Genomic DNA, 22,194 nt, shown 5'->3' on the forward strand with positions numbered 1-22,194 from the left:
AAACATGTGCATGTGTCTGATTCTGATCCATGCGTGATACACAGTCTGCTGCGTGTACAGCTGAGATCCCATTGCTAAGAAACTGGAGACATTTTGGGCGCAGGTTGACGGTGATGGGGAGGGGGAGGGGGAGTGCTGGTTAATGTGGCATCTGTCGCACAACAGCATGTTCCAGCTGGAACAGAGGACTCTGTGCCACTGGGGCCTGATGTAAAATATACTGCGGAGAAGGTCACTTTCCACGGCTCCACTGAACCAGGCCACGATCCAGACTGTTGTGAGAACTGGCATCCCAGCGATGCGTCTGCAAACACAAATAACAACATACTAAGTCTCTGGGGGTAATCGTCCAAAACCAGGCAATGAGAGAAACGATGCGACAAGAGAGAGATGTTTATGAAGACATTAAAAGACACTGGGAGGCAATGTACTGTGTGCAGCCCTGATTGGATTGATGACTAGTCAGACTGAGAAGAGGAATGTTTTCAGGTGTGTTTCGACTGCACACACATTTGAAATGACACACAAGGTTGATAGGTCACATCCTATGAGGGAAGATCACGTGGAAGGGTCCAGGCTGTGCATGTTCACACACTGGCCTGGTTTAGTTACCCATTGTTATGCCATGTGTGCTATTTATGCTCATTCAAAATGTCTGCTGTGAAATGAATGTATTAGTATAGAAAGACACGTGTGGATATTATCAAATCTGCAATCAGCATCTGAAGTTAAGCGTGAGGTTGCTGTTAAAAGTAGCTGCAGGTCATGGGCTGTGCATGTTATTCAGTGATTTCCTATTTACACCTTAGGGCAAATATCAAGCAATTTTCCATGTGTTATCAAGCAACAGGTTGCACTTGAAGGTTATTTTATTAATCTAATTGTCTGTTCTGCTTGTAGTGATAAATGATTTGCCTTAAGGTAAAGCTCAAGGATTCCCTTGAAAGATTCCAGGCAGACATTAGACAGTGGAGTCAGAAAAATCCCTTTAAAGATGAAATCCATTAATGGAAGAAAAAAAAATCAGATTGTGCATTTCGAACAATGTGTGACCACTTCACAAAGCAAGACACAGAATTCAATGTTAGAGGGGCTATGATTGCAGGACACAGAGTTCCATCATTAAATGTCTTTTTAATCATACTGTACTTTAATTAGCATTTGAAAGTGAAAAGATTAGATGATTATTATCATCACAAGGATCAGGAACCCACCGGCTCAGAACCACATCTTCACAGATAATTAACCGCTCCGAAGCAATATCCCTCATGTCCTCAGAAATGTCCAGTGGCTTGCATTTCATCTTTTTCCACCAGTGATTTTATTACTGTAGCAGGTTTTTACTGTCTGTGTGTTTTGGCAGAATATACCTCTTGATCTCTCATATTTAAGAGAGCAGCTCTATTGGATTAGTTAGCTTTAGAATTTGTGAGAAGCTGGAAATTTGAGTGTTAATGGGATATTAAATCTTCCATTATTCATGCATCAGCCACGTAATGCCAAATTTTTGTCTCAGCTTTTTCCCTACTCTGGTTCTTGATTCCGAGTATTTAAGTAATCGAGCGCTGAGTCTAGCTGGGCATCAATCAAGGCACTGGCCATAGAGGCTAATGTTCGCTGGGCACCTGAATCTCGGAGTTGGACGGTTTCTGACGAGCCGAGCAGGTTGGGGTGCTGATGTCTCTGTGTCTTTCTAGGGACACTGATCCCTATGCCTTGGTGCTATAGTCAGGGAAGTCCTGCTTAGGATCCTCAAGGACGCACAGGAAGCCGGTCTAATGGAGTGCAGGCTGATTCCAGGGTATTTAGAGACGATCTGTAATCTAAAGACATCTTCAGTCGTGGCTTCGACCTTGTATGTCAATCGCAGGCAGGCCTATTATACTCCCATCAAGTGGCCCTTTACCTTTCACTGTATGTGGGTGTAAGTAATGAAGTTCATCCTCATGCAAAGCTTCTGCTGGCTCCATGGCTGGACATATAGTCCTGTAACAACCGGTGCAAGCAGGCTACCGGAAACTCAGAATTAAATCTAAATGCAGGTGCTACAGGCAGACTTGATAAAGTTCAGTGATTTATTAAACTCAGCCTTAGGGGGTGGTGAGGCAAGCAAGGGTCAATACAGCAAAGCAAGTCCAACACAGGCAAATAAATCCAGAGAAGTCCGGGCAGAGAGGAAAAATGTCAAACCACCAGAAAACAACACGAGGAAATCAAAGCAAAAGAAATCGACACAAAAGACCATCTGGCACAAAGGGGAAGGGAGACGGGGACTAAACACACACAATGGGAGAAGGTTAGAAGACACAGGTGCAGCACAAAAGAGTGAAGCACATTAGCTGGCTGCTGCACACAATTTTGAAATATGTACTTTGAAACTCCATTTTGCATTTGTAAACAAAAGACAAGACAAAGCCTCAGGGTACTTTCATCATAGCTCTTTTTTGAGCTTTTAATAATATCTTATGATGTTCTTACTCGTGTAATTAGGCCAGTTGTTATGGTTTAAATTTTCATTTTAATTATATTTTTCAGGTAATTTTTTTGCTTATCCTTTTGTTGGTCTGCCATAACCACTGTTCAGTGTCCTACTACTAGTATTTTAAATCACTGTAGTATTTATTTTCATATTTTGATATTTCTGAATTGACGCTGCACGTAAAAGTTCTGCACTTTCACCATGAGCAATCGAAATAGCTCATAAATTGTTGGTGATAATAATAAAAGCATCTGAAACTCCTCTGGTAGTTGCTGGAATGCTTTCAGCGTGCCGTGACATTCAATGTAATGGTCTTTAATGGTTCCACTTGTTTGGCCTTTATTTATTTTTAGCCCCGCAGAAGCATAATGCCACTATATTGCCATACCACATAGCTCACAGTACCAAGAAACAAATGATGCTCCTGAAGAAGCAATAACCTTGGTTGAGTTTATAAGCGTCCCAGATGATATCTCTCCTTCAACTGGCTCGGGCCACACGGGAAATGGGGAAGAGTTCACAAAGTCCTTAACAATTTTCAAGATTATTTTTTAAAACACTTCACGGTGCAAAAATACCAGAGAAACAACACTGCATTCATATGTCAAAACCTGTTTACGATTGTATCTCTATTTTGATGAAGACTTTAAAACTTTGCAGAACATTTGCACAATCACTTTTTTTTAACACACTAAAGCAAATGGAAATCTGAAAAAGCAGCATTGAGTTTGATGTGTTGCTGTGAGCCTCTGAAGCCGAATGTAATCAGATTCCTGCTCAAGTGGATTTTTTTCAACTCAAGGAGTGCTGAATACACACACACACACACACACACACATATATGAACACCCTTTTGATGGGAATCACTTTTATTTTATTTGGCAAGTTCAACTGGCACCGCTGCCGTCTATATCAAAGGAACCAGCGCTCTTGGAGGAGGTGGGAAGTTTGTGTAACCAACATGTTGGTGCAATCTAAGTAGCTTTTTGATTTACTAAATACTTCTAAGACTGAGTTTGCTTTTGATGCATCCTGGAGGCTTTGAAAGGAACTAAATGATGTTGCCAGGAGAGAGCGAGCTGTCTATATCCCAGAAGACCCCCGACTGAAAAACCAGAAGCGAGCACGTTTGATTCTTTGTCCCTCCGGCCGAGAAACAAAACTTGGTGTTCAAGTTGGTTTGGGCTGTGAAAACGCAGTGAAAGCAGCCGGGTAATCTTTCGGAGAACCAGTGTGACCCTAATGATCCACGGTGTGTATTTGCACCGTTCTGTCGTACCGACTCTGGCTCACTCTTAGCTTTAGCTTTAAAGGAGGCTGGGGATTACATCAGCTTTGTTTGTTTGCTAGACGGGGAGAATGGAAGGTACAGAGAGAAACAGACAACGGCATCTTCCTGAGCTGCCAGCCAGCCAGAAAACTAGCTCCTAAGCCCAACCTATAGAATATAGACTTTTCATCACCTGTCCACATGTCGAATTATTCAAGAGCTTCCAACACAAAGGTTATCATCATTCTTCTGTGAGACTGGGTGTGGTAGGCAGTGTTTCGTTTTGAGACAAGTCTTTGGTGCACTGGCTGAATCTGCTGTAAATGTCCCAATGCTCCGTTTTTAATCAAGTGGTCGAGAAAGACTTCCTGTGAGCGTCGTTATGACTTTCATAATTAATTACTTTGATCCTGCAGTACATTGCTCCACCCACAGTTCCCAAGGCTTCCTACATCAGAGCCTGAACCGAGCCTTTAGCAACAATTAGCTCCAAATCAATTCACAACCATGTATGAACCATTGGAATAATAGTTTAATGGCTTGGTATATTTATACATGATTAATACAACTCTCAAATGTGTTGAGATCTGGGAGCAAAGGGTCATTCAAGGCTTGTGTTGTTGCTGTCGTTACATATGAAATGAGAAATGTCAGACCATGTTACCATCACTGCCCACATGCGTCCTTTACATTGGTGTGGTTGTTAAGCAACACATCCACTTACAGTGTCCACATTACAGAACTTCCTGTTTCTCTTTGTTTTAACTGTCAATTCCAAATGATTTTTACCTGTGCTGGTAAATTACAGACACGAGCACAATAAAAAGCCTTTGTCTGTATTACTCTCGATTGTTTGCAATAACCAGCAGCACTACCACATGCCTCAGGGCTGTAATCAGCCTGACACAAGGTGAGTGACTTCCATCCACAATCTCTCTAAGTCTGTATCACAGGCATGTTGGAAATGCATCAGAGCTCCCCATCCATCTGAGTTTTAAGATGTCTCCATGGAGATGATTGACGACAGTAAAAGGCCGCTCTGCAGAGAGAGGCTCCGGATGAACAGATGAGATCACAAATCTCATCTCATTTGCTGTCGTATTCTCTGTCTCAGTCCCACTCCCTTCTCTTCCTCCGGTCTCTCCCTCGCTTTCTTTCTGCAACAAACACAAACAGGTGCGACACTCACACATTGGTATCATCCTTTTCCACCGTTCATCTCCATGGTAGCAGTAAAACATACGCAGAGGGGAAAAAAGGAAGAAGTGACAGAGACTGATTCACACTTCAAGGTTCCTGGTAAGATGTGGATTGTCACTGTACGGGCGTTATTAAATCTTTGTTGCATTGTTTACATTTGATCAGGTTAGTTTTTGTTTCCCATTTAACTGCTAATAAAGAATTTCCTATGTCATACATACGTCGTGTCATCGTCACCTACGTGGGCTGCGTCTCCTTGGCGTACTCGTAAGCAGACATTAACGTGGGCTTTCATTGGAAGGGGAGCTAAGAAACAGTCCAGTTGTGGTTGGTTTGGTTGCTGGTTGTGAAATTGTGGACAGACACAAACATCAAGAGACAGAGGAAACGCCACCGGCTGCATTCAAGGCTTTTTCCACCATTAACTTCAAGGAATTTGAAAAATTTAGAATTTCTAAATAATTTCCGAAACGTAGTACTCAGCCAGGGCCAGAGGCCGTGAAGGACCTTGATTTTTACCATCATGTCCCTCTGTCATGTCGTTTCATTAGCGTAATGACCCAACGATTTAGCGTTTATACAACAAAGTGTATTGAGGCTGGCTGTGGGCCAAGTCAATCATGGGCAAGGCCGGCTGTGCAACTTGGCAAAAGGAGGTGATTAAACCGACTTGGAAGATGAGCAAGGAGAATTTCTGTTTCCCCCCGCGGTGACAAGCAGGAAGCCGCAACACCAACCACACCTGACTGGGTTTCCTCTATGCCCACCATGTCTCCCACAGGGTTGGGAGGAGGCGTTCGGTGGATGCGCTTCAGCTGGGTTTGGCACATTACGCCATACTGGGTATGTGGTGGAGAGATGGGGATGGCTCAGAGCAGGAGCAACAGATGGGCCTGGCAACATGGGTGAGGGTCGGAGTGTGTTCACATCGAATCACTATCCAACTGCAACAGCTTGAAATCCTGCTCAGACTCAATGTGACTTTGCTCTTGTTGGTTTTCCTTCAGCAGAGTCTGTGACCTCCCCCACCGAGGGTCACCAGTGGATGACATTACAACAATAGTCCTGCAAAGGCCGAATTCTCCTCGCCTCTTTCCTTCATCCCTCCTCGTTCACAGCTCGCATTATGTTGCCAATTTCATATTTGTAATTGGCAAGCTCACCTGATTTGCATATGATGTGAGTAATTTTCTGTGTCAGCTCTTTGACCTGCAGCAGTTTGACACAATGAGGATGAACTGAACAGTGTTTCTCTTAAACGGACAGTGAACATTTCCTCGACTTGATATTATTGATATTGTGGATTTGATGTGTTCCTAACTAATGGATGTGAAGGTGTTTATCAGTTTCATGTTTCATATGCTCAGTAGACAGATGTCGTGTTAATTTGGCGTGGAGGCTGACGGGATTGGGAAGGTGGCGAGCGTCCCAGTAAAATCTAAAAAGGAAGTCGTTTTTTCAGCGTGCCGGTTTGTTTTTCAGCAGGATCGCTGAAAAACTACTGGATTTACTGCCTCAAAAATTGGTGGAGGGATGATGTGGGTTTGAGCAAAGTAGCAGATCCATCATTTTATTGAAGGAGTTTCTTATTTTGATATTTTCACAGGGAAAATAAATAATGGATTTTGAAAAAAAAAGATTTGGCACATCTAGGGGACTGATATCTATTAGTGTGGGAAGTCTGGTGCAGCTTGATTGTCTTTAACGGCTCTTGGGCCTTGGTGGAGGTGTATTGTAATTTTGCAACCTCATTGTCAGAGCAGGACTTTTTTAAGTGCATGGTCACTTTGGCTGGATTAAGTAACAGAACGTAGTTAAGCCACTAAGTACTTCTGCTTTTAAAGTATTAATATTGGAGATTTCACTTCTGCTTGATTTGACAACACCTGTTGTTACTGTTGGCAACAGCGAACGTGTTTAAATATCACGGGTCACAGATTTCTGCAGACAGCAAAACAAACCATTGTTTCTTTTAAAAATAAAGACCTCAGGCGATAATTGGCTCAGTTCCATCTTTCTGCAAACAGCCAAGTTCTGTTTTTTATCCTGCGCACGGTGAAAGTCTGCAAACAGCAGGGCACAGTTAAAGGAGTTGGTTACCTCTCTGAGAAGTTGGAGGTGCAGCATGTCGCCTGCAGCTCTTCATCTTACAGCTCACGGTAGCTGCTGCTCCTTCTTGCTCCATTACTCTCTGCTATATTTGAAACTTAACCGCTGTCAAAAGATGTCTGTTGTCTCGCTAAAAGCATTTTCACAAAAAAAAACAAAACATTGCGTTTCCTCTGACTACTTCATAATAAAGGTCAACTCGTGTTTAGATGCATTTATTGCGATGCTGCAGTAGAAGGAAATGTTTCTTCTGATGATTACAAATAAATATTTGATATATTAGATACGATCCACCCAAACACTTAACATTTGACCTTTCCTGTGACATGTCGTCTGTCACCACATCTGGTGACCATGGCAGGTAACCACTGCCTTGTTTCACTGCCGCTGTAACAACAAGCCTCCTCAAAGATTGCAATTTGTCCCCATTCATCTCACACACTGCTCCCACTTTAACATATTGGCATTTCTGAGGTGCTTGGCGGTAATTGTCAGCCACATGGCGGCTCCTCGTTTGTTTCACTGACATTTTGCCTTTGGTTGATTGTGTATTTAACAGGGGAAGGAAAGAAAATTAATTGGAGAGAAGCCCTAATCTGTCTGCTTGAAATGTCACCCCTGCATTGTGATGCCTTCACTGACACGGTGGCACACGGAGGCAGCGACAGAAACCATAATAAACATCATTCTCAGGAATTAAAGAAACCACTTTGTCCCTGTAGATTTTAACCTCAGTGTTATTCTTATGACAGTCGCCAAGTACCGAACTTTCATGTTCTGTTTTTCTTTATGCTCTTTCGTTGTGTTTCTGAGCTCTGATGATGAAAAATATCTATTGCGCTGGTTTTTTGAAGCTTCGCCGCGGCTTCAAACAGGAAAACAACGGGGGATATGTTGTTCGACTCTGTTTGGTCTGTAACACTGTATGTCTAGTGAAGCCTGCTAGTTTGCATGCAAGCCATAACTGGGGAAGTATAAACTGGAGTGAGAGAGACTCTACCCTCAGTTAGTTCCTCTTTTTATTGTCATGCTTCTCGTCTGGAAATGGTGACAATGACATCACATCCTCTTTTTTTTATTCACACTCACTCTCCTGATTACTTATCGATCAGAAGATTATAGGACATGGTTCATGGCTCAGCGTAAGAAGAGCTGACCCACACAGCCAAACTTTATTATTCTGTAGTAAACCTTTTGATTTATGTTTTGCTTTTGTTCTCATGACCCTGAATCTGAGTCTTCTCCAAAAATACATTTTTCTGTGGTTTGGTTGTTTCGAGTGCGATGAATAACTTTTTATTTCTCTCAGATGGTTGTGTTGATGAGGATGTCATGTAGTTGCATCATTCTTGTCAAAGCGTTTTGATTAAGCTCAGGTCTCTGTCATTAGTCACATTGAACTGAATGTACCTTTGTCCTTGTTGCAGAACTGTCACTGACAGCTTTGTTTCACTGCTTTTCTGCTTCCTCCTGATTTTTCCCGTCACGTCGGAGTCGGGGTCAAACTGTAGATATTCCTCCACACACAGTCTAGGTCATTCAGTTTTTATTAATATCACATAATGTTTGCAATTATTTTAAATTACCTCTCAACTATAAACATATCACAACATCTGCAGTGAGTAAATACTCTGTCAACTTGATTAATCAGAGGTGATCAATCACAGAAGAATCCAAATAAAGCTCTTTACAAAGACGAGCAGATTAAATCCAAGTGCATTCACGAGTGCATGTGGATAATATCTGAATATTCTCTTTCTTGTTGGTTTCCTCCATTTCTTCTTTAGAACAGAAAGGTTTGTTTTTTTTAATGTTAAATACTGTAACTCGTGCAAAGGAAACTAAAGAACCTCAGCTGATGAAATGGAAAGAAAGAAAACCATATGGCATGACGCACGTTGCAGGATGCTGGGAATAAACAAAGACTGTACAAGCTGGTCCTGATGTCCAAGGTTAGTTAGGCTCTGAAAATACAAAAAAGAAAGAGTAAGACTGAAAATATTGAAAAATTTATGGATTAACACTTGAAAATCTCAGCACTTCTTCACTTCTTAGTATTTCTGAATTGCTTAAGCGAGGATGATTGAGTTTCGAGAAATATTATCTCTGCTTTGTTAAAATTCTAATTGCAGAGACATACACAAGAAAAAGACAAAAACACGTCAAGGCTTTATATTTGTGTTTGTATGGACTCGTGGAAGTCGGACTCAGGAAATCATTTGTAAATATTTTTTTCAGATTCATGGTCAAGCACGTGTACGGTTGCTCGCGGCTGAAACTTACACACAAACATACGGATGCACATCCCACACCAGGCGACGACGCTGGAGATCTGAAGGGCCCTGCCGCACTCGGGGCTCATCAGACAGTCCCTCGTCTTCAGGCAGCACTTGGGGCAGCTCTTCTTGGACTTCACGCTCTCCGTGTCCTTGTAGCTCTGCGGCTGAGTTTGCCTCGTGTCCGGGTATTTTTCATCCCAATCGTCGCTCTCACCTTTTCCCATGCTGGTTCCTTTTTTTTGTGTGTGTGTGTGTGAGGACGGGGGGATGGGCTCTGTGAAGACAAAAATGTAAGGTCATTGTAGGTGAATGTGTGCACCGCTTCTCTCTGGCTGGATTTTTCACAGGGTAGAATACGAGCCACATTTCGTGCCCACGCTCTCGGTCTTAACAAAGCAGCCTTTCTTTACCATAAAAAAAAAAACAAGCCAGTGTCAAATGTCATTCTGCTGCGATTTGGTGAACGCCATGATTCAACTTTTGTTCGTTTCACATATGAGGGTGTGTTTTATCACTGCCTGCGTCTGACTTTGTTTTTAGGAATGTCTGCAGCTACCCAGGCAACATTCCTGCCTCAAACACTTCCTTAAAACGTAGATATCCCTTTTTTAAAATATAATCTTAACAGCGACACACAACATGACGATTTAGCACAAACTACACGTGAAGTCAATTCTCCTGTCCTCCGGCTGCTGCCCCCTCGAGTCTCTGTGTCTTCTGGGTTAAATCTTTGTGCTCTTAAGCAACGGGACTCTTCAGTTTCATTAAAGAGAAATGCTCCCCCACAAGAGTGAAGCATTAACACGGCGGCCTAAACTTACGTCCTTTTTATGAAGACTTTATTGAGTGAAGTCACATTGATTTGACAGATTAACAATTCTTCCACGCTGATGATCACTCCTCCTGCCAGGAGCTGAGGCCCCCCCCTGTTTTAACTGTCAGATACAATTGCTCCCCACAGACATTATCAGATATTAAGTGATAACCCTGATGGTGAAATAACATCTTATCTGTGCCATCCGGTGGCTCCCCCATTTATTACCGCTGACAGTAAATTAGATTGCTGGCATCTGGAGGGTATACCGGCATTTTGAGTGCACCTTTCCATCTCATTCTGCCTTCAAAACTCCATTGGTTTTCAATCACGGGTAATGAAATTCCATCGCCCTCCTCCGCCATGAAAGCGACTTGGAGAGGAAGTTAGAGAAGGTCATTAAGAGTAGAGAAAGCCACTAATGGTCTCACCCTTTGCTTTCTGAGTCGCCTCGCTGTCGGGTTGGATCTCTTCTCCTCGTAGGGTTCCTCGGAGCTCAGCGGGGAACACACACACCTTCAGCCCTGGCAGACACACACTCACGCACTGTCACGAGAGCAGCGTGGTGTGGTGTCGGCTTGCAGCTCGCATGAAGGGAGCGGGTGTGTCTGCAGGTTTTACAGGTTTGACTGAGTGGACCGCCCTGATGTGTTGGATTTCATTTACAGCAAACAACAAGCCTTTTAAATAAGGGCTGAGGCTCAAAGGTGTGACTAAGCGTTTTAATCCAAATGGAAAGAAGAAGCGTGAACTCCAGCTACTCCCAACATGACTGACAGTTTGTTTACTGTAAGAGCAGCTTAATATACATTACTTATATTTCCAGATGTTGTTCCGTGTTTGTTTACATCAGTAAAGCTTCGAAACATGGATGTGAAAAGGCAAAATACTGAACCACCATAAACTATAAATACTAATGTGGACACACGTCACATCTATGGGATGGAGAGATATACATTTGTGTGATAGATAGACGGATGGATCGATTTGTGAGCGATGGATTGATATGTGATTGATAGATGGATATGTATGTGATTGATTAATAAATATGTGATAGATTGATAGATATATGATTTTTAGATAGACAAAAAGAAAGAGAGAGAGAAAAAGATGGACAGATTGAGGGAGAAGAAGAACAAAGATTAGAGAGGGAGAGGTGGATATAGAGAAATAGATAAAGCTGCATAAAGAGCGAGAGATGGATTGATGATAGGTGGATTTATGTGATTGATGGATGGATGGATGTGTGATAGAGAGATAGATTCATAGAGATATAGATTCATGGAGATATAGATATTAGATGCAGGCAGAGTTTAAGTCTGTGGAGTCAGCATTTCATTTGCATAATTCCTCTAATGAATGCATGTGCACACTCAGTAATATTGTCTTTTAGAAGCCAATAATAATAACATTTCCTCTCAGCTGTGTGACAGAATATGTGCAGAGGACGCTGCTGTGGATACGTAATCAAGTGTTAATAAATAATTACAAGGAATAATTAATTGATTAGGCAGAACGTTGCATTACATCACGAACAACGACGAATCGAGAAAAACAAATTAGGGAGGCAATTAAAGCGCAAACAATTTGAATATATTCAAAGAATTGCTTTCCATTAACAAACGGAATTAGTTACTGAACCATTCTTCATGCGGAAATGTAGCGAAGAAAAACGCACGTGCTTCATTAGTTTTGGACAAACTACATTTGAATTGTTGACCAGGAAGAGGTTTGTGTGTGTGTGTGAGTGTCCAGGAGGTTTTTCTCTCATGGTGTGTGATTCTGTCATAATCTGATACAAACACAGTTTCTTCCATCCAAGGACAAAGAGTCGTTGCAATCGAGAACAAATGTGCAGCAGTCAGAGATGAAAACGGAGCTCGTGGTGCCGTCGGACAAAATGTGGAAATGAGGGAGACATTTCGGAAAAAACCTGTCGTCACCTTGAGTTGAGTCTTTTTATTTTAGAGACTCGTCTGTACATCAACATGATGCAGATCAACAGAAATAAATCTGTTACTACTGTACTTTTAAATAATGAATTAAAACTTGCTTAAATGAAGAAAAAATACATAACTGCTTTTATCTCTGGGCAACATTTAATTCACTAATTTGTTATTTTAATTTACTTTTATTCAAGTTTTGCTTCGATCCCCCTTATCTTGAGAACATTAGAATAACATTAGAATTATAGATAAAGAGAAACTACAAATTCAGAAATATACACATCTAAATATTTAGAAAGTTCAAGAAACTAAATAATAAGGAATATTAATGTGTCTCGTAAACTGTCTGCAGGGGACAGCTGGAAATCAGCAGTGATATTTGTATATATACTGTATATCTATATTTTGTCCCCAGGCAGTTAAATGGTAAGAAGAACTGAAGAGGAGCACATGTGTATCTCTACCACTTGGTGTACTCAGTGCTGTATGAGGTAGTAACATACAGGACAGTAATTATTACCCAAGAAGGAGATGTGTTGGAACATGTGGCAGGAACCTGACGAGCCGTCCGTCAGATTACGAGCTCCTGCAAGACACTCTCATTTGCTCAAACATTATTTTGAAGGCTGCAGAGGTGCATCACATCTTTAAACCGTCCGTGGAAGAGTATTCTGAGCTGTGGTGTTAAAGAACGAGACAAAGGAGAAATATGCCTCTCTCCTGTCCCCCCTCATTCCTTCTGTCCCCCTCATTCCTTCTGTCCCCCTTGTCAAAGTGTCATGGATGAGTGTCAGCCTCCGTGAACCCCGCCGCGCTCCCGCGCTGGAGGACACACACACGGTGGTCGAGTCATTTGCGATAATCGTAGCTCATTTCCAGACACTTTTCAGACCTGGCATTAACTTTCGTCCAGAGATATCACAAGTGCACATCTGCTCACAGCTGCCACCAACGCGTCCTGAAAGTGCGTCTCGTGACGACTTGTGTTCGGATCTCGCTTACCTATAATCATGTACTTCATTTCTGTTCAGGTCTGAAGTGGTTTCAAGTGAATCGATTACTTTTCCAATTCAATCGTGAGACAAGAAAGCCCATCATATGTTTTTTTTTCCCCCTTTTATACTATCTGACAAAATGCTTTGTGTAAGTTGTACAGATAATAAAATGTGGCCCAAGTCATGTAAAGCCTGAATGTGTTTCCTCAACAGCTTCACCCAGTGCTGACCAAAATGAACATCCAAACATAATTATGATTTAATACTGAAGTGAAAATGTGTTTGTCTGAACAAAGCAATACCACATACACTGTTCCAGGTTAATTGATTCTTTTGTACATTGTTTGCTTTTTAATCAGTTTTCATCCAAATATTCTGAGGAGCAGAACTGAAATTGTTGCTGGAGGACATTTTACAGTAAACAGTCATTTGGAAAATGCTTGCAGTGATAAAAAGAGAACAAAAGTGCATCAGAGGCACAAAGGCGCTGTTTGATTTCCCATCAGAGACCTTTTTAAATGGTTGAACTTCAGCTTATATCTTTTTACAAAAATCAACTCATTTTGTGTTTGTGTGCTTTAAAAAAAAGGAAAACCATTTAAATTCATGCTATGTTGGAAATTCAGTGATCAGCACTACGTATGAAAGCCGTATGAAGGCAACCTCATGTGGAATATATCATTATATGAATGTGGGATGTCACTTTTACAGTTTCAGAAAGAAAGCTGCAGGTTTGAAATGGCCACTGCAGCAGCACTGATGAATAAGTGGAGAGAAGACATGTCACTGACTCCTTCATATTTCAATGTACGTTCACATGCAATAAAAAACGATTGAGCGTGTTTTTGCGGTGGCAGACGACCGTCGTCATGCTCGACTCGATCCAGCAGCGAAAACAAACGTTACCTCAGAAACTCAACTCAATCGAAAAACAGTTATTTCCTCGTCTGTGTGGAAATGTACTTTGTTCCATACCGCTGCTGCTCTCTTTGTTTTAATGAACTGAAAACCATCAAGAAATTAAACGGAGGGAAAACGTCATCGCTCCTTACTTTTCATGTATTTTACACAGACACATTCCCTTCTATTTACACTTTACCTATGTTTATACATCATTGTACTTTCAGTCACATTCATCCATACATGTGCTGTAGATTCTGTGAATGTGGAATCGTTGTCAAACATGCAGATGTGACCTTGATCGTCCCCGAGGCCGCAGGGGCGCTCGTAAACTCGGCTACTATTCAGAGACAACTCTATTAATTCTGCTGAAACACAGATGTGAAATACAGCCGAGACATCTGATCGGCCGTGACAGGTAACCATGACCTGCAGTCGGCGCCACGCTTCAGGTGACACCTCAGATAATGTTGAAGTAAAAGTGGAGAAGCTGTTTGTTGTGTTTGTATTTCATGAGAGTGCACTTGAAAGATTTTAACTACATGAGGGAGCTGCTGTAACCGAACAAAATGAAAAACAGCATCATAACGACATCTACCAATCCTGCAATCATTTTTTAAGCTTTGGTATTTAAACATGACCCGACAGTAAAGCCAAAGCTTCTCGATCACTTTCAGTTCAGGTCATGAATTCCGCCTCCTCCATGCTAACACACGTCAGGTGAACTTTTCTCAGAGATGGTTTCTGTCATTTCTCTGATCACTCTCACATTTGTGCAGTTTGAATTTTCCTGGTAAGTTACAGAACAGATTTCCACATAACTTTGTTGAAGGATGTGGAATGGATCAGAGAAAAATGACGCAGTTACCACAAGATGGCTGCATTTTGGCGTCATCTCTGGATAGTGGCAGCACATGGGGATGCGTCGTCCATCTTTTCCCACTGCCTTTGGTTTTGACAGTGGGTCTGGAAACTGCTACACGCTCGTCTTCTCGCCTCCGTGCATCCGGTCATATAAGAATGTTACAACCTGACTAGGAGGCACATGTTCAGCTGATATTTGCAGCCAGAGGTTAGAAGAATTTGACCACGCATGAAACGCACCATTTAGTCCATGTTTGCCATTCCGTCCTCCGCTCGGCATGACGATAATTGGATATAAAGCATCAGAGAAAACTCGTAGCTTTCCTCCTCCCCCCACCTGCAGACCCCAACAGGCCCAGTTCACACAATAAAACACAATTAAACCTCATCAGTTGCACTTTGAGTGTGTCGGACACGGGGGAGAAAACGTTCAGCCGGTGATTCATGCGTTTGTCTCTGACCAGAACCGTTGCTGGATGACCGGTTCCTTTATGCTGCGTCAAATCCAAACTCGTATTCTCTATTGTAGCGCCGAGTTTACTTTATTGTGCTAATATGAGATGAAATTAAATGGCTGGCTGAAGTCAAACAGACATGAGCAACAACACAATGAAAACCCTAAACCTATGTGTCAATCCACATAAAGGGGACGTTCTAGAGGTTGCAATTACGTTGATAGCAACCACTTGCCCCCCCCCCCCCCACCAATTATCCCTGTAAATGGTTTTAAAGGCTGCAGATGTTATTGTTGAGGTGGGGAGACAAACTGGCTGAAGACAAAAAAGGTGAAACAATTATTTAAACTGCCTCATGAATCAGGAGCAGGGACGATCTCTGTTTCTTTGCATTGCACAAAATGCCAGTGTCATCGGCTACGGAGCACAAAGACTCCCCAGCTCCTCCAGATTGAAGCGACTCCAATAAAATCAAGCAAACATTTGAAAACTCAGAAAGTCTGATCAGGTCCTTTAAATGTTCCGTTGAGTTGTTTTTGTGTTAGGCCACCAAACAAAAACCTCACATCTGTATGTATAATAGAGAAACAAACAACCATATTCCTTTATTGCAGAATATTGTATTCAAATGTATGTATAACTTATATATATATATAATATTCATCTTCTATTTACAGGTTTATTATTACTGTTGGATTTCTTCAGATTTAAAGGATGAAGCAACAATATCTGGAGATAAAAACCTGTATAGAAAATCAACATATTAGTTTATTGAGCTCTGCAGCCCTTATTGGAAAGGATGGATGTGTAGGTGTGTGAGCATGCGAGTGTGCAGCAGGTGTAAAAGCATGAAATATAGCCTCTGTGAAGGGTGCAGCATAAACCTGGCCACTCTAACTTTTTTAATTTGGATTGGCAAGTCAACTGCCAAGATGGCAATATTTTATCCTCAAGTCGTTTTCTGAGTATCGCCCTCCGCAGCAGAGTGGCTCTCCATCATGTGTGTCAGAGGGGAACTTTATTGAAGAACACTGGGAGCAGATTGGACGCCATGGGCACGCACTGATGATGCGTATGGACGGGGAGGGGGTTGGTCAGTGATTGTATTGAATTTGCATTTGAGGATTTGTCTTTTTTGTCGCTAACAAGCCCTGACCTCAGTCAGCTTATGTGTTTCTCCAGAGCTGCTTAGTGTTTATTAGGGTTAAGTCCTCAAAATGTAGTTGCAAATAAAACTGGATCCTGTCCTTGCCTCACTTTGCATTAGAGGAAGAAGAAGAATTTATAATAGTACATGCATCCACCACGTTGTGTGTTCAGATAATACGACGTGTAATGTGTTGTTACAGGGTAAAAGATATTTTCCCATCATAGGATCAGTTTCAAGGGTCATTACCAATAAAACCCTTTGGATTAGCTTCTCTCTTCAAAAACTATAGTCGCAACTAAAAATGAATGGTCAACCCTAAAATGTACTTGTATTCTGTGCTGAATTATTAACATGAACGTGTAACACAATATCTTTATCGACCTGTAAGTGAGAAATGTCAAAACGAATACTTACGAGTGGAGTAGATGCTGTTCCCTTCTGTAGCCTCTTGTTAAACATACATAACAATGGTTCACCCACAGGCACCTTAAAGGACTTAAACACCATATTAAAAAAAAAAGAAAAAACAATTACTTTCCACCGCGGTGCTGAAAACAAGCTGCGGTTGCTGCATTTTATGAAAAGCATCCCGGAGAGCATTGCGATTTTTGTGTCCGTCTTGAATTTGTTCAAGGACCTCTGACTGAAATATAGTGCTTATGTATCCTCAAGGTAATGGAAAAGATGCTCTGCTGACAGCCAGCAAAGACCCAGGGTCATGTTTTTTCTTGTGCACATAAATCTTGGCCTCCTCGTGCCCCCTGCCCGCCCTTCTCGTACATCTGTAGCAGGAGATGTCTTTTGGCTATCTTGACTGATTGAGGGGCATGATTTATATCTGCTGGCCGGGATTATAGCAGAAAATTCAATTAAATGGAGGAACATAAATAGAAGATAAATGAATAAGCGCCCTCACCTCTCTGCATTGCTCTTTCCCCGCAGGCTTTTGTCTGCACGAGAATACATTAGATGCATTTCTGTAAAAAGGTTGTTTTCGTGGAAGCATGTGATTCATCCTGATATGTTAATTATTCCAGCAGCATTGGTACATAAGGTAAAAGGACATGTTAAGGTATACATGCATATTCATACTCTCAGTGCAGCAATTACAGAGACGTAAACAAGAAGAGACGGAGAGAGATCCCACTTGAGAGGAAAACAGAAGATATGTAAAATGTTTTTGTCTTGAACAACAGGACACAGTTTCTCCTCTATGGCAGTGAAGAGGGTCATTAGTTTTCCATAGTGTTGTGCGGAGGACAACAGAAAACCATTACTGGAAAGAGTAAGATTAATGACAAACTGCACGTGTGACACAATGCCAGGAACAATAAGAGGAAACCCTCTCACCTCCTCTTGCACCCTTCTCCGTGTATGTGTTGCTTACGTGACTTTTGAGATTTGATACTTAAACCTTGAAAGATTTGTTCCCTGCTTCCAATTTAGACCTGACCTTTTCCACACAGCCAGCTCGACCGAACCTCCACACGTGAAAATAGGATCAACTCAGGAACAATGCAATCCGTCTCTGTTTGCTCACAACACGGGCTAAACAGCTGGCTGCAGACCGTTCTTACAATATTGACACTGCTGGTTGTTTTACTGCTTAATTTGCTCGGCCGCTGAGCTATTTATAGCCGTTGCCGTCCAAATGCACCGCATGTAAATTAAGCCTCATCATAAATAATCCACTTTGAAAAATATGCACCCCCCCCCCCCATGTAACTGGAAACAAGTACAAAATACTTGTTTCCTGTCTTCATAGTGTGCCAGTGAGTTTATTTTCACGTCCTGCAGTGTTAGGGGCTGTTTTGCCTCCAGCGGGGATCATTAATATACAACTCGCCGTTTCAGATGCCCTTGCTCGACAAGGAGTTCTAAATCTGAAAAAGTGGTTAGGAGGACACTCATCTTAGCTTCGCAGGGCCGAGCCTGTCTTCCTACTTAAGTAGGAACTAATTTATGCCCGGTGATAAAAAATACATAATATAAAAGCGAGGAGTAGCCCGGGGCAGGAAATGGCAATAAGAGGTGTGAGCCCTCAACAACAATAACTCTGAGTGATTTATAACCCGGTGACAGGTGGTGGGGGGGGGGTGCTTCACCAGCATGTCAGTCAAATGCATTCATGTCATCATGAACTGAAGAGACAACCTGGAAGAAATCCTCAAAATAATTTATTTATTACCAGTTATTTCTTTTTTTTCTGCAGTTGCTGGTGCATTGTTAGAAAACTATAACATCATGACGCTTGCTTTACGCGCTGGGAAAATAAATAAATCGGTGTTTTTGTTTTGAACACAAGAACGTGATCTTCTTACCACACATTTTCTTGTCGTGTTCTGAAGAAACTACAAATTAGAAATTGATAGCTCCTATGTATTAATTAATCATTCTCACATCCCATCTCTGTGATGGAGTACGGTAAAACACATGGCACATTTGCATGATTGGAAGGGCCTTCCATGCTCGGCAATTGAAAAATGATCAGGTTGTCGGGGTCACACCTGTCTTGGCTGAAAATGTTAATAAATTCACAATCGCTAACATCTTACCGAGCTCCCGGCTGAACAATTCTCTCTAATGATAATGAATGATGGTGACGAACCAGGCGTGTTTGAAGCTCTGACATCATTCAAGTTAACTAAAGTTAATTTAGAACATTGTTTTCAACAACAGGGGTTAAAATGCTAAATATCACGATATGTAAAATCTTGGCATCTTTTTATTGACACTATTGTTTTCATCACTGTAGTTGCGCTTACAGTTGCTCTCGCTCATCCATAGCTGGCAGACTCTCTGACTCTCTCTCGTTCCATGTGCTCGTGCAGACTCTCAAGCACATGGACGCTCATGCACACAGTGCACACAGTGCACACGTGCACGGACACAGCCAGACACGCCTGATGCAAAGGTGAGGAAATGAAGGCTGTCGCCGCGTAGCCTGCTGATAAGAGTGCAATTCCCTGCTTTACTCCCTCACGCTCCATATCCACAGCATCTGCTCTGCCCTCATAAATCAAGGGAGAGGTGGGCAGGGGGCCGCCATTTGAAATGAAGCTTGATCATCACATGGAGTGCATCGGACCACATCCCAGCATTTAGCTAAACTGTTTCTGTCGTGTGTCTTACCAATCCTCCCTCAAGGCTACACTGCTTGTTAGTTTTCCTCATAAGCTGTGTCACGTAGTCGGCTCGACTCGGGCTCAGTGCCATCTGTTGGGGGGGTGTCACCCTGTGACCTGGTGGAAAACATGAGTGCTGTTAACCCCCCGCCCATATGTGGCGTTTAACTGGGGCTTGACAAAGCAGCCACCTCCAGGTACAGTGTCCCGAGAGAGGGCCTCTGACTGACTACAGCACATGAGTGATGTGCAAGACGCTGCCATGCCAAACTGATGTATTCCCTCTGCAGCCTGTTGGGACCAGCGAGCTGTGTGTCCTGCACTTTGCTGTTCATCATTTCAGAGGAAAACAAAATTTCCTTTGAGGCACTCTCTGCTATCTCATCCTCTCAAATCGAGCCACACCATGTTGTGTTCTTGGTTGGCCGCAGGCTAGTGAGGCTCATCACAGACTTGCTTGTGTAGACATATGTCCTCAAAGACACAAAGACATGCATTTAGGAAGCTCAGGGACACCATTAGGTAAGTGTCTCTGCCAAAGCTAAAAATATCCAGTGAGGACAGATTATAATAATGTCTTTGTGATATCACCTGGCGTTTTCAATTTGTTTTTCTGATTATAAAAGACCAAAAGACCGAATTTGCACTGGGAAAAACATTAGAAAATCAATTTTAGTAAAAAATTGGGAGAGCAATGATAAAGGTCATACAGCTGTAAGAACCTGCTCATTATAAGAAGAGTAATATTGCACTAACAGAAAAAATTAGTTTTGGGATTGGAACAAAAGAACATCCTGTTCATTTGTTTCTCCAGCACTTGCACAGGAAGTTGAATTCACTGTTTTCAGAGGGAACATCAGCATTTTCTATCAATCAAGCAATCAAATTTAATTGGAACAGGCCATATTCACAAATCACAATTTGCCTCATAGGGCTTAACAAGGTGTTTCACCTCTGCCCTTAACAACTACCAAAGAAAAACCAACAACCCTGGTGCAGAAACATCAGAGAGAGTCGCAAGTCCCTTTCTCAGGATGGACAGTCAAGTGGGGGACACCTATCCCTGGACAGACAATCTGTCTGTTCAATTTTTTTCAGTTTTGAAGTTTTACTTTAATTTTTCATCAACTGGATCCATGGATCTCAGCAATCTATCGAGGGGTAGCACAGCCGGAGGAGACGAATTCCGAGTCAGCCTTGTCACAGTACGTAATGTGTCATGTGCAGCAAAGGAGGTGAGTGTGTGTTACCTTTGGGTCATTGAGAAAGGGACACGGTGACACGGCACCGAGACCCTTCATCATCGAGCGCATCAGAGGGCTGTCATGGGCGCGACAGAATACTGCCCAGGACCATTTTTTATTCTGAGGTGACAGCTAATGACAAATGCCCATCACCGTGGAGCTACAACCTGATTAGTGTCAACGCATAAGAGGCTTTGGGAGGATATGGAAGAGCTCCTCATCACCAACAATGGAAGTGGCCTGGTAATTGATGGCAAATGACTGCTGTGCCTGAAGCCTCCGAGACTGTCCCACTTACAATGATGTGTGTGTTTCAAAGGCCAAATAACGTCCCTGCCACGAAAGTGAATCTCATCCACTGCGTTGAGCTTCACTTCAGTCATCCCAGTGTCTTATGGGATGTTTCTGGGAGGTTAAGAACATGACCTTCATGATCAGAATTAATTTAGGCATTTGAAAATCAAGTATTTCATGTTTTGTTGTTCCGACAGGATACAGTAAACCAATTTTTCGCAGTTCAACTTTTTACACCAAGACTGATTTCTTTACCTCCAAACAATCCAGTCCCACATATTGATTTGCATATTACCTTTGGCTCCCTGAGCAATTGTTAAAAAATTCAGCTTGGCCTTTTTAATGGAAATCAGGGGTGAAGCATGTATAATCTATACACATGCTTTGAATGATTTATTAACAACTATTCAGATATGAAACCAATTTGTCTCGTTAAATGCATTTTTGTTTATCAAGCTGTTGGGACGAGGTTAAAAATTAATAAGCAAATAATTGCCAACAAAAGCACGGCTTCATGCGAGCTGCTCTGTGAAATATTGCTTCACAAAGTGATCCTGAGCGACCTCCAGAACAGCCTTAATACGAGCAGTGAATTCTCCGAGCAGCCCTTTATTAAGAAGCCCTCACATGGCTAATGGAGGATGCTGCACAACTTAATTCATGTCCTGTGATAGTCAACATACAAAAACACAAAAGGAGTGTTGACATTGAGACCTGAAACATGCACGTCTGGAAGTTTGTTTTCGCTCTGGTCACATTGACCCGTTTAAAAGAACTGTTTTCAAACCCAAACTCTGTTTTTCAATGACAAAGAAAAAAAATCATATCATAGCCCCATACTAATATTCTCCGTATACTCGGGTCAAGCCCCAGAAGAGAATTACAAACATGAATCATATGATATATGAGATAAAGAGAGTGAATGTTGCGGGTTCTCTTGTGCACATGTTTATTTCTGTATTGCTTTTATAAACCCTCATTGCACTGGGTCAGTTTGACCTGAACAATACAAAGAGTTGAATAAAAGAACTTAATAGAGGGTTTAAAGGATCTGATCTTCCTCTACGAAT

At 42.0% G+C, this 22,194-nt stretch overlaps 1 long non-coding RNA gene across 1 annotated transcript; it reads right to left on the minus strand.

Moving 5' to 3' along the window:
• Window positions 1-8,587: 8,587 nt before the first annotated feature.
• On the minus strand, window positions 8,588-10,815 carry LOC109640668 (uncharacterized). The gene is made up of 3 exons (XR_002203520.2): window positions 10,583-10,815; window positions 9,342-9,611; window positions 8,588-9,022 (listed from the first exon to the last, which is right to left on the minus strand). It is a non-coding gene; the product is annotated as an uncharacterized lncRNA (long non-coding RNA).
• Between the last annotated feature and the right edge of the window lie 11,379 nt (window positions 10,816-22,194).

Source organism: Paralichthys olivaceus, chromosome 21 (genome assembly GCF_024713975.1).
Source record: "Paralichthys olivaceus isolate ysfri-2021 chromosome 21, ASM2471397v2, whole genome shotgun sequence".
NCBI classification, from domain to species: Eukaryota; Metazoa; Chordata; class Actinopteri; order Pleuronectiformes; family Paralichthyidae; genus Paralichthys; species Paralichthys olivaceus.